The sequence below is a fragment of the Siphateles boraxobius genome, unplaced genomic scaffold (assembly GCF_051911475.1).
Source record: "Siphateles boraxobius isolate OS27281-9 unplaced genomic scaffold, OSU_SipBor_1 5, whole genome shotgun sequence".
NCBI lineage: Eukaryota > Metazoa > Chordata > Actinopteri > Cypriniformes > Leuciscidae > Siphateles > Siphateles boraxobius.
The window spans coordinates 29,016,429-29,029,977 of record NW_027509141.1 but is presented as its reverse complement, the minus strand read 5'-3'; the positions used below and the strand labels follow the sequence as shown (position 1 = coordinate 29,029,977).

Here is a 13,549-nt window from a genome sequence, read left to right as displayed (position 1 = left end):
GTAACATCTCACAGCAAGAACTGACAAATCTGGTCCAGTCCATGAGGAGGAGATGCACTGCAGTACTTCAAGCAGCTGGTGGCCACACCAGATACTGACTGGTACTTTTGATTTTGAGCCTCCCTTCATTCAGGGCCACATTAATCTATTTCTGTTAGTCACATGTCTGTGAAACATTTTAGTTTATGTCTTAAGGTGTTGACTCTTTTAGTGTTAATACAAATATTTACACATATTAAGTTTACTGAAAGTAAAAACAGTTGAAAGTCAGAGGAACGTTTCTTTTTTTGCTGACTTTAGTTCACTTGAGGGAGTGAATGAAAACAAGTGAGTGAAATTAGACACTGAGAGTACGTTTACCCGACAACGATATGCTTACAAGGGAGAAGTGTTTCCTTGGATTTTTTTCCACGTATAGACGACACCATTGTCAAAACGATCCCCGTTCACACAGATCCGCGAAAACAACTAAAAAACACTGTGTTCTGCTATCAGGCCATTAGATGGGCGATGAAACTATATATTGAATGCAGAATCCGCATGTGCATGACATCATCGTTTTCACAGATTCACGTTTTTGTTGTTTACACGGAGACCATTTTCAAAAACTTGCATTTTGAAAACAAGTTTCCAAAAGTTTGCTTTTTCAGGCACCAAAAAAGCCGTTGTCGTGTAAAATGAACGGCCAGAACGCATAAAAAGTCTTCAATTTTTAGTTGAAAATGGTGTCGTGTAAACCCTCAGTGTGCTATGAGTGCCGTTGCTTTTGCACTGTTTGTGCTTGCTGTATAATAATTATTTGAAACTTATTAAACTGGCAGCTCCAAAAGTAATGAAAATATGTACCTTGAACTCCCTTCATGGAAATGGTTTCGGACACCACTAAAAAAGGCTGTCTCTTCAAATAGAGCCCTATTTAAGGTAACACTTGGTATTTTAAAATGACATGTTATAACAAGAATAAATATCGAAAGAGCCCTATTCAGTCACTGCATTCTTTTCCTCATGATTTTCTTTTTTCCCTTTGCATTCCGCTGTAATAGTATGAAAAAAGACAATATACGGCACATTTGTGGTATTGTTCTCCCGATTTAATTTACGATGTATATATCCCATTAATAATTCACTGGAATGCTTGAAGAATCTACCAATTTTCTCAAATTTTGTTTTCCAAGGAAAATACAATTTATTATCTGTCAAAAATGATGGAAATCCCTATGAGATAGTATCACGCAATGCTGAAATTATTGCAGCTCTCATATGTTAATTGCTTTTCTTTTATTGGAAGCTGTGAGAGGGTGCCATTTTTATTTTAAAATACGAATTGTTTATCTCTGTTTTTTGGTTGGTTTCTTTTCTTTTACATGTGTAGGTCCTATAGTTCCCCTGTTAGTAGTTAGTAACTCTGTTAGTTGGTTTGGCCAGGCCCTTTCCTGAAGAGCTTGATTATGAAAAACAATTTTTGTTTGCTACAACAACTGGCTTCTTTACATTTCTGGGGCAGAGGACTGAAAGTGAATCCTCCATGTTTTGGAGGGGGATCGTAACACTAAGTGATGTAAAGCAATCTCATCTGGCATCGTCAGTGCGGCCTCTCAAACAAGCATACTTCACCTCTGCTTAAAAAAAAAAAAATTAAAAAATTTTTTTGGAAACCCATGCAGAGAAAATCACAATTAGACTTCAGCATCTCTGGGGATGGTATTAAAAAAGCTGGGATCAGGAACTCACCAGCACTACATCATTAGCCTTTCTTTAATTCACGATTAGAGTGATAACCTGCAGGCCAAGCCGGACTGATTAACTTGTGCCAACCTGCACTTACTCAAACTGCCACCTGGGAGCCCAAGCAATCAGAAGAAAGACAAGAGTAAGAGTCTTCTGCTTACCACAATAATTTCTGCTTTTCGACACGTTTAACTACTGCACTTTCAAAAGCTTTTCAATAAAAGAAAAACCTTACAGAAAATTCTGTCATTTACTCAAGCTTGTGCGTTCCATACCTGTATGACTCTCTGTAAAACACGAAAGATTATATTCTTAACAATTTTTAACTGTTTTGTCCATAAAATGAATGTTAATGGGGAATATCATACACCGTCAATGAATAGATGAAAAAAATATATTGGAGTTTTTAGCCTGTTTTCTCACTGCCAGGTAAAAATAACATAGAAAAGTAATAGTGAACTACTTATTTGAGGTATCAAATAGAGAACATGATTCGACATGCTACATGCAATCATACAGTAAAATATCCTCTGCCTGTTGGATATTTTGTAATTTACAACATTGAAATAATGCACCTACATTTCTAATTTACCTGCAAAATCTGACCAGTGTAAAAACTCGTTTTAGTTAGTTGAAATAAAGATCAAATAAAATATAATTATTAAGTAAAAAACAAACTCAAATGAAAACCTGAAACAAAATAAGTACTAAAATTACTTCAAATAAAAAAAAGAAATATTAAAGTGGCAAAAGCACATAAGATTACTTACAAAATTCATTGCATACTAAAATTCGAATGAAACTGAAAATATATAGATAAAAGCTCATTGAAAATATTGATAAATACAATTGTAATATTACGCTAAAATAACACAAATGTTGACATTTTCAACAAAACACAACAAAGTGTAGTGATGCCACAATGCTAGTGTGCTTCTGCAGTTTTCTCTGCAATTGCCTACTTGAAGAGCCGATCCTCAAAATATTGTGGTCTTTAGATATTGCCTGAGTACCTCCTACTTAAATACTTTTTTTTTTCCTCAGGTGAAATTTGTCTAGCTTAGAAAAGTGACCGTACAATTCTCCAGAATAATCCAAGTGATTTGAAGGATCATCCATGTCTATGGACATGAATACATAAGGGTTTTGTTCAAATCTATAACCAAAAGTATGATTAATAGTAACAGTGCTGCGTGTCTTCACACTTATATTCTGTTACCCTTAAAGAGGCAGAAGGTGTCTTTGAGTCTAAAGAATGAACTTGGCAGGTATAAAAAAAAAAAAAGATGAACATTTCAGAGACTGAATTCTTTGTTTAGTGTCTACATGATGAATGACCTTCACAGATCCCCTGAGGTGTGCTTTACATTTTTGGAGGGTGGAAGAGTCTCCGTGTCTGCCTGTGTATCTCGCCTTGGTGAGATTAACAGTGGTGCAAAGAAGGCCATCTCTCCCACACATCAGCCTGCTATGGTGACAAAAAGTCCCCCTGCAACCTAAATAAACCCGTATTTTCCACCCTAAACGATTGCGATAAATAAAAGTGCCACATACAAATCGAGCCAGAAATGCAGGAAAAACAAGAACAAAAACTAAATGTACACCTTCTGAATGTTTTTATCTGATCAAAGGCCATTTAAAATGGCGGTCTCATTGTCCCACGGTGAGTATATCACACCTGACAGCATTGAGGATCTTCATCGGCAAAAGACACCTCAGGGAGCAGAAAACGAGACGGGTGCTTTGGAGGAACATGCCACAAGCAGCATTCTCTCAAACCTGTGCAGGGCTCGACAGTGCAAGAGTTTCACTTGCATTTGCGACTAAAAACATGTGTGCGAGCTGTAAAATGCATTTAGGAGCACTTGTGTGATTGTCTTCACACAAGTGTAAAATGTCTTAAATATTTTAAATGGTATAAAAAACTCCTACGTATGCAGTATGTACTGTAGTACGTAAGCGGTGCAGAGAAGCAGAACAGGCTCATTGTACTTTCACACATGAAGCGTTTGCATTGCGCAACTGATCCGCGGCTGTATACCACAAACACAACATTTGTTCTTTATTTTAATTTAAAATCCAGAAGTTGTTACTGGAAAAGGTTTTTCAGCATTGTGATTCTTTTGTACAGAGTACAATTATACAACCTCTCATGAAGGTACTCACATTTAAACACAATAAATTTAAAGGGATAGTTGACCCAAAAATTAAAATTACCCCATGGATTTACTGTATATGACATTCCTCTTTCAGACGAATACAATCTGAGTTATGTTAAAAAATGTCCTGGCTCTTCCCAGCTTTATAATGGCAGTGAATGGCCGTATATTTTTTGAAGTCCATCAAAGTGCATCCATCCTATGATAAAAGTTCTCCACACTTTTTAATAAAAGGGTTAATAAAGGCCTTCTGAAGCAAAGTGATGCGTTTGTGTAGGCAAAAAGCACCTGAGAACAGTATTTAGGTCTCAAACAGCCATTCAGATGTTTGTATTCTCTATGTTGTTCAGGTCAGCATCAAATTCTTTAAGTTTGAATGTAAATACCTATAAATAATTTAAGGTGCACTATGTACCTTTAAACATTTTTACATTTTAAACTAAAACATGAAAATGTTCTGATTCTTTACTGTTCGGTAACACTTTATAATAAGTAACGATATTTGATTCATTAGTTAACATGAATTAACAATAAGAAACACTTTTTAAAGCATTTATTAATCACAATGTTAATTTCAACATTTTTTAAATAAAAAGTGGTATCCGTTAATAAAATTTAATGGACCTTAGCTAACATGAACTAACAATGATTAGTTGTATTTTTAGTTAACATAACTACTGTAACAAATGTTATTTCTAATTGTTAATGTTAGTTAATGCATTAACTAATTTTAACTAATGGGACCTTATTGTAAAGTGCTAATGTTCTTCATGATTCTTTTGCGCTTTAATCTGTTTGAAACATTAGATTACTTTATACATTTTTTGTGTATTGTTTTATTGTATTTAAATGTACAGAGTTTTTTTTGTTTTTTATAAAAAAGGAGGAAAACACTTTTTTAATACTATATCATGTGATAAAATAAATTATTGTAACATGTGTAACATACATAATTTTCCTTGTGAATGTCTCCTTGTATCCTTTTATTAAGGTAAAACAATTTTTTTTTATAAATTTGCATTGCGTTCCCAAAGAGTCTCTATGTCTGCATATGTATCTCTCCTTGGTGAGATGGAGAACAGTGGTGCAAAGTACTGTAGCCCAAGACTGGTTGCATTGAAGCTAAGCAGGGTTGAGCCTGGTTAGCACATGGATGAGAGACCTCCTGAGAAAACCAGGTTGCTGCTGGAAGAGGTGTTAGTGAGACTGTGGTCTGTGTGGGACCTATCGCCCCAGTATAGTGACGGGGACAATATACTGTAAAAAAGCACCGTCCTTCGGATGAGACGTTGAACCGAGGTCCCGACTCTTTGTGGTGAAGGATGTCCTTCAAAAAAAAAAAAAAGAGTAGGGGTTTAACCCCGGCATCCTGGCCTCCTAATCATCCCCATATACTGACTGGCTTCATCACTGTCTCCTCTCCACCAGTAAACTGGAGTCTGGTGGGCATTCTGGCACAATATGGCTGCCGTCGCATCATCCAGGTGGATGCTGCACATTGTGGTGGTTGAGGAGATTCCCCCTTCCATGTAAAGCACTTTGAGTACCCAGAAAAGCGCTATATAAATGTAACAAATTATTATATTATTATTATAAAGTTTTGTAATGCAACTCACGAGCACAAAAAAGTAAGCCTCAAACCCTGCTTAGGGTTTATCTGAAGAGAACATTAAGAAGTTGTACCTCTCAGAAGAGGGATGTTTTTCCTCTTCTGTTTGTAATTGATTGTTTTCAACTCTCACAGAAACAAAACTGCATTCATCAATTATTGAGTTCAGAGCAGGGGAAATAGTCCTCATTTACGCCAGGTCAGGGTCTATCGGCTAAATAAATGTAATGCTACAAAGAAAAACCTTCCAAATGAGCATAAAAAAGATTTAAATGCTCTTTAGGAACATGAACGACTTTACTCGAAATCCAAACGCACAACCTTGAAGGTGGGAAACGTTTATAATTTAGATCACTTCCAAAAAGGCTTCACTTCTTGTTCCCAAGACAACATGTGCTGTGTTTACAATATCATTGTTTTTATTTTATTCTGCGTTTATCAGATATTCGGTGCGTTTGAGTGTGCGTCATTGTCTTTGTGCATGTGTGTTTAGGGACCCGACTAGCGCCCTTGTCAAGGTGATGTACTGCTTTGATTGGATTAAAAACACCTCTCTCTATTCATACCAATGCATTCGGCACCTCTGAACCGCTATGAGCTATGGGACATGAGTTTAATTCTATTCCTCTGAGAGAGAAGGCCAAGCAGTGACAACGCATCCATAATGCCTAGACCATCCTCTCTGCTGAAAACTTTCCCGGTCATGTATTTTCTGTTTCTCATGGGGAAATTGTTTTATGAGAGATACGAGATTTAATCGAAGGCAAAATAAGCTAATGTAGCTTTTCTGTTATATGTTGCAGCAAGCGATAATGTCACAGGACTGCACAATGTAGAAATTGAAAGTGCGTGCAGGGTTTCAATGAGAAATTTGCTAAGACGAGAATAACACCCTCCCCAATATCCTTTTTTTCCCCCCATCCTTACGTGGTCTAAGTCATGTTTCAGACAATTATTGATGGGATAGACCAGATCACAGGCTTGGGGCAGCTGATATCATAAGTATCTCAAATCAACATGAAACGATACTTGCAAGTTATTTTATGTTACAAAGCTTACTTTAATTGGTCAGAATTTCGAGAAACAGAATATAATATAACGGCGGGGGGGGGGGGGGGGGGGTATGGGGTGGGTAGTCCAGGAATGGATTTGTCCAGTGGGAATTTATCAGAAAAGTGCAAAGTGGACGATGCTGAGATGATGAAAAATTTGTCCCAGAAAACAATCCATTTTTATATGAAACTCTGCCTTTAAAAGCTGAAAGTCAAGCTCAAGGACAGTTAAATGCATCTTAATCTATCTCCATGATAATGGAGCTTCAATTTGATCAATATTTTGTTATTGAAAGGATTGTAGAAGATAGAATGACATATGACAGTATTATCCTAAAACGACGACTAAATAGCCGAAGTCAATTGATCTATTAAGGCGATAAACAGCGTCATTTTTAAGTTGACCATGGTAAGCCACACTTATATACCAAACCAAAAACTTAGTGAAAAAGATGAATGACAGGCGGAAATAAAATCAAATCTCAAGATGCATGATGCATTTCAGAGAGCTACTCGAAAAGATAAATGAGATTCTGTAAGTATTAGCAGTACTTCTGTTTTGGTCTTTGGTAGAGTTGGGAGACACGAGCAACCACAAATCCTCCCTTCTGATCTATCTCAAGCACATGAGCCGAGCCTCCAGCCAGGAACGATTGATAGTACACATTTTTCTAGACCAGAACGGACACAAAGAAAGACAGGGAGGACAGAGAAGACAGAAAGGGAGAAGAAATGTGCATTTGGAGCTCAGATTCTCTTCTCTAAAATGTCTCATAAGATGCACAAAAAGACTTTTAGATTACAGACAGATATTAAAAAGGCTTAAAATGAGTTTTCAAAGTGTTTTCATCTAGTTAAATATGAAAAAAGCTTTAGATACTTGAATAAAGAGTGAGTGCATTCTACTCGCTTAGAATTTACAGCTCCCATGTCTATCAGAAGAGATGAGCATAAAATTACAGCAAATGAAAGATAGAAAAATTACCTAAAACGAGAAAAGACAAGAAAAGCAGAAATTATATATTCATATGTTCCTTTTATATACAAGATGACACATGCTGAGGCGAATTCTAATGTTATATGAGGTCGAGATAAGTGTGCGCGAGAGTGAATACGTGTTTGCAACAGTAACTTGGCAGAGAGCGTCATAATTAACAGAGTGGAAAGGGCACATTTCATTTTAATGAGCATGGAAATTGGAAATCAACAGCCTTTCCTGAGGCTACATACAGTCCTGGGTGTGAGGAATTGTATTGATTTACTGTACAGGCTACAATTATCCCTCCCATTTATTAGAGTCTGTGCCCTCTGTCACTCCCATTTCCTGCAGTCACTGCATCTTACAATGCTAACATCTAGGATTCTAGATACACAAACAGTTTGATAAAATCATCCTCTCAGAGAAGTTGCGTCTTTGCATGCATTCTCATTAAAGCACAGCAACGGTGATATACACTTGGATATCTTTGGCAGTTGTTATCAAAACGTCCCACCACAAGCGTGGAGTTATTATGCATGCCATGTCATGTTAACAATAGTCAAAATTTGAAAAAATGCGTCTTGAGACCCCTGCATGCTGTTCCATTCCATTGTGCTTCGAGTTCTTTTCAAATGCTAGAAAACATTGTCTGCTGCCATCCACAGCACACAATGCTGAGTTTTGCACGTGTAAGCACCACTCATATTTTCTTTAGAAAATGTAAAAATCTAGTTCATCATAATAAGTTTATGACTACAGTCTCATCTGCTTTTGTTTTGGCAGTAGAAATGTACATTTATCATTCCAACAATGTGTTAATTAAATCACTGAGAGACAAGCATTGGAAACTGAGACAAAAAGCATGTGGGATGACCAAAACTGATCCATGGTGAAAAAAATAAATAAATAAAAATGATAAATTATTAATATAAGTAACAGTGCTGTTAAAGATCCCACTAACCTAAAGTGATAGAAATGAGGGAGCTTGTCTGTCTACTGTTTGTTTAATCATCACAATACATTTTTAAAATATATACATGCAATTGTACTCAAGTCTGGTCTTTAGATAGATGGAAGATTGTATTGACAATAAAAATGATAGAGACAAGTAATGCAAGGTTAAAGATGTGGAGAGATCTCTCATATTCCTCTTCCGCAGAGAACTATGAAATATTAAAGCTGCAGCATTTGGACAGCAGCAGCGTCATGACCCAAGATTAACTTTTAAATAATGTTTTAACATGCTTAATATTTCATCATCTCAGCTATTAAGAGAACAGTTCTTTCAAAGCACCCAAAAATAAGATTATGAACTGATTTTTCTTTTTTGTATCATTAACTGGAAATTCCAGATATGAGACATACTTCACTATGCAAGAAAAAACTAAAGGAATTAGTAAACATACTCCTAACATTTTTTTACTTCGAGATTCACTTATAATAAGTAGTTATTTTTTTAAAAATTATTATTATTATTATTATTTTGCTGCTATCTTCTTTGTAAAGTTTCTCACTTTTACTCGTATCAGTAATTTTGGTGTCAGGAAACAATACTATCCTATTTCATTTCTGGGTATGAGTGAATATAGAACTCTATGTGCTCTAATCATCTGTCTTACAAAAATGTTTTCAGCTGAGGAAGATTATTTTAAACTGAGGAAGACATTTTCTACACTTCTAAAATTCACAATATGTGTTCATAGTACATCAATATTTCTTATTTCATGACAGGAAACACAGAATGGTTTTCTGATCAGTAGGCACATAAGTCTTGATAAAAAAAAAAATTCAATAAATATGTAGCGACAAATAACATATACAGCGGTACTGCCCAGTGCCTACGCATTTTCAAAACATAATTTCACCTATACATGTTTGAGGAACTTCACAAAACACACCGATTTACAGAAAAAAATCTTTAACTACACATTAATTGGGTCAAACATACAGAATATCTAGTACATCGTAGTAGAAGACGAGGGGTTAGATCATACAGTAGTAGCAGCACATTTACTCCTCAAACACACAGCTAACAGTGCTATGACGGTGTGTTAGTTAAAAAGGGTCAAACCTTAAAGGCTGAGGTCAGTCAGCCATATCAGCGTTAAAGCCTCACTACTCTTTTTCCTTCTTTCTGTCTCTTTAATATAACAAAAACTACCCAACGTGAATTAATGTCTCCCTTTATCCATCCACATTCATCTGCCCACACACTGCACTTGTCCATCATTACAGATCAAATACTCCTCTCTCGAGCACAGTAGTAGTCATAGACATGCCAGTAGCCTCCGCATGAAACAAAAGCGGTCAAGTCACTAATTCATCCAGATGTGTCGATCATGCACGTGCAAACAGTCATAGGACAATATGAGAGTTGATATGACAAGAGCAGTGGTGAAGTTGTGAGTTGTGGCAGTTGACATGGGTGTAGGAAAATCCATTATTACACACACACACACACACACACACACACACACACACACACACACACACACACACACACACACACACACACACACACACACACACACACAAAGTATTTAGACTTGTGATAAAAGGCCTAGCAGAGGATGTACCTCCTTTACTACAAGTTCCTGCCTGATTTAGTTACTAAGCACACAGTTATAGAGCTGCACAGGACAGCTACCAAACTGCACAAAAGGCTAGATGGACACAGGACTGCTAAGAGGATTACTAATGCACTCTTGCCCTCCCATCCAGGACTTATACCCCTCTAGGAGGAGAAAACGGGCTGGAAAAATCATCTCGGACCCTGGCCACAACCTCTTTGAACTACTTCTCTCTGGCCGGGGCTACAGATCATTGTCCACTAAAAAAAAAAAAAAAACAGACATGAGCGTTTTTTTTTTTTTCCCCAAATGCCATCTATGTCATGAACAGCAAACACTAATCAATGACCTTTCTTCGCAAAGCAATTTCCATTCTGAGTCTTTGTGCAACTACAGTATAACTGCATGCATGTAAGAGCACATTTATTTATACCAAATGCATTTCTGCACTACAATTTGCATTTTCTCTTATTCCATGTGTGAAACTGTTGTGTCTCTAGAAGTACTGAAAACTTCTGTTGCCAAAGTGAAAAAAACAAAGCACTTTCTGCTTCTGGTTTTGAGAAAGCGAGAGCAAGATCAATTTTAGTTAACAGCTCCATGAGTGTGAGGTTCAAACCTAAAGACCTATCACTGTTATACACACAGTTGTAACATTAATGAATTAATTAATGATGACATCAAACACTTTAATCATGCTATTTTACTCTCTTTCGATGTCTGCACTATAGTCATGATTCTCTCCCATGAGTGTTAGATGGTGCTGGTTAATCTGCGATGGAGAGGTTTTGAGGCAGGTGTTTGATGGTCTGGGAGGTTGGAGCAGGTGTATGAGTGAATTGTGATCTGCAATTGACTCTTTGAGTGGAGTCATCACTTACTATTAAGTGATGGGACAGCTCACACACAGAGCCAAAGCAGTTATGTTGTATTTTATTACATGCACATTGCGCACACACTTGCTGAGTTATTTAATGTCACTCAGTTGTGTGAGCTATTTGCAATCATCACTACATACTCTCTAAAACAAGTGTATATATAAGCAACAAAATAAACACTAAATTAAAGGGCTAATGACAGGTGCCCATATGCATGTTAACACAAAGTTTTCACACATATGTGTAGTATACAGCAACAATTCAATGAATATAAACTAATGCGTGACAGTTAGCTTTCTTTCATCTTAGAGATGCTTCTGAGTCGATAAGTGTCTTCTACCAGTTTTGTGGGCCAAAAGCCTGTAATTACAGGCTTACAGAAACGCAGGTGTGTGAGTGTGTCCATATAAAAGGCAATGTTCAATCATATGCCTCTTCAGACTGCATTAGCACTGAACCCTCAGCCAGCAGGTCTCAGAAAGAAAGGAGGAAGAAAGAGAGAGAGAGTTGAGGAGATTAATGCAAATGATCAACAACATGGGTGATGAGTGAAAAGGTGTGCAGAGAGACATTCTTGAGAGTAAGAGGAGGAGAAAATGATTAATAATATATGTGATTGCAAAGGCAAATATAAAAAACAACAACTGTTTTGCAATGATTCAGTGAAGAAAGAGGCAAATTAATGACTAGCACAACAGCGATAGCAGGCTTTTTTGCAACTTTTATATTAGTTTTTTGTTATATAAAGTATAAACAATTAGAAATAATTATGTAAAAATATGTAAATCATTATGGTCAATCTGTAGCTTTCACAGAACTTCTGGCCCCTTAAAGAATAGTTTGTCTAGGCAGAGAGGGGGAGAGAGAGAGAGAGAGAGAAAGAGAGAGAGAAAGAGAGAGAGAAAGAGAGAGAGAAAGAGAGAGAGAAAGAGAGAGAGAAAGAGAGAGAAAGAGAGAAAGAAAGAGAGAAAGAAAGAGAGAAAGAAAGAAAGAAAGAGAGAAAGAAAGAAAGAAAGAAAGAAAGAAAGAAAGAAAGAAAGAAAGAAAGAAAGAAAGAAAGAAAGAAAGAAAGAAAGAAAGAAAGAAAGAAAGAAAGAAAGAAAGAAAGAAAGAAAGAAAGAAAGAAAGAAAGAAAGAAAGAAAGAAAGAAAGAAAGAAAGAAAGAAAGAAAGAAAGAAAGAAAGAAAGAAAGAAAGGCATCACAGAAAAGAACCGCACTACAGCTCAATACAGGTTGGAAAAAAGCACCGAAATACGCTAAGAATAGAGGGATGATGAAAGAGACAGACATGCTTCATCTCTCTGATCTAGGAAACCAAACTCTGGGCTGAACAACACCAACCACACATGCACAGATTAAGACATCAGAAAGCTTCTGCTCATTTTAGACCTTCACTTTTTTCTGGAGTCATTCGGTCAGTGTTACATTAGCACTTTATGATATGCATTCCTGATCCTTGAAATGTACTTTCTCTTCTATTCGTGTAAATTGATAAAAAAATAACCAGCAACTCCTTGAGACGTCTCACTTCTGAGACTTGTGTGCATGTCTCTGACCTTTTTCCATCTGAAATTGGGCGGAACAGCTGATGTAATACAACCAAATAGAAAATATACCTTTTCTATTAACATGCATCCACAAGAACCTTTTCAATGTAGATGTGCATGACTTGCAAAAAGTCATGCAAATCTGAAGGTTCTCTCCTCATCCTCAATTCTGCCTCCAATAAAAGCCGCGCAAACTCAGCGCAGTCTTTGAGCTTTTTGTTCCTCCTCATGCCCAGTTATGATCATTTATTTTGGTCTGTTTTTAGGGATTGTTGGAAATCAAGGGTGTGAGCAGTGCAAGCAGAGGTGTGTGTTTATATCGCTCACACAGTAATGCTTTCTGCAGACGAGGGAAGAATGCAAAAGTGAAAAGTGCTTGGCATGAATGGCAGTTTTGCCATGCCAAGCTTTATATCTGAACAGGAAATGACATGGCAGGGACAGATTCTAAGACACATTAGGCAGATGAGGATAACCCAAAAGCACATGTTTAGAGATAAATGTCAGGTTGAAGAAATAAATGACTGCAGATAGGCTTCATCTGTATCTGGACCACGAAGATAAAATCAAGGCTTTTTCTGTTACTGTTCTGTCTACAGTGTGTAACTATCTACCTACGGCCACATACGAACGATCGATCGATGGATAGATGGATAGACAGATAACAATAACTTAAGAGATTTACTCCATTTAAATGCAGTTGTCACTCCCAGTAGACATCTGAACTTGGCCATATGGAATCTATGGAGCTTTTATGTCTTTTAAAGGGAATTCTGTGGAATTGATTTAAAAGTGGCAAAAAAATAGCACTGAACTGTTATTGGCAGCTGTAAGTACAAACAAATTACCCAAAAAATTATTATTAAACAAAAATGCATGGGTAAGGAATGGGTAAAATTGTGTGAACGAGGGACTTTAATTATACAGACCTTTCTGTAAGCACAGATTTTGTGTGGGCCAACCGTGAGTTTTCTTTACACAGTTTTGTATGTCTTACAGACAGAAAAACCAGAGCCAATATTTAGT

General features: G+C 36.7%; 1 protein-coding gene across 3 annotated transcripts in view; it reads right to left on the bottom strand.

Moving 5' to 3' along the window:
* Positions 1-13,549, bottom strand: part of diaph3 (diaphanous-related formin 3) — a 388,621-nt gene that overhangs the window by 173,206 nt on the left and 201,866 nt on the right. The gene's annotated exons all lie outside the window — the stretch shown is intronic.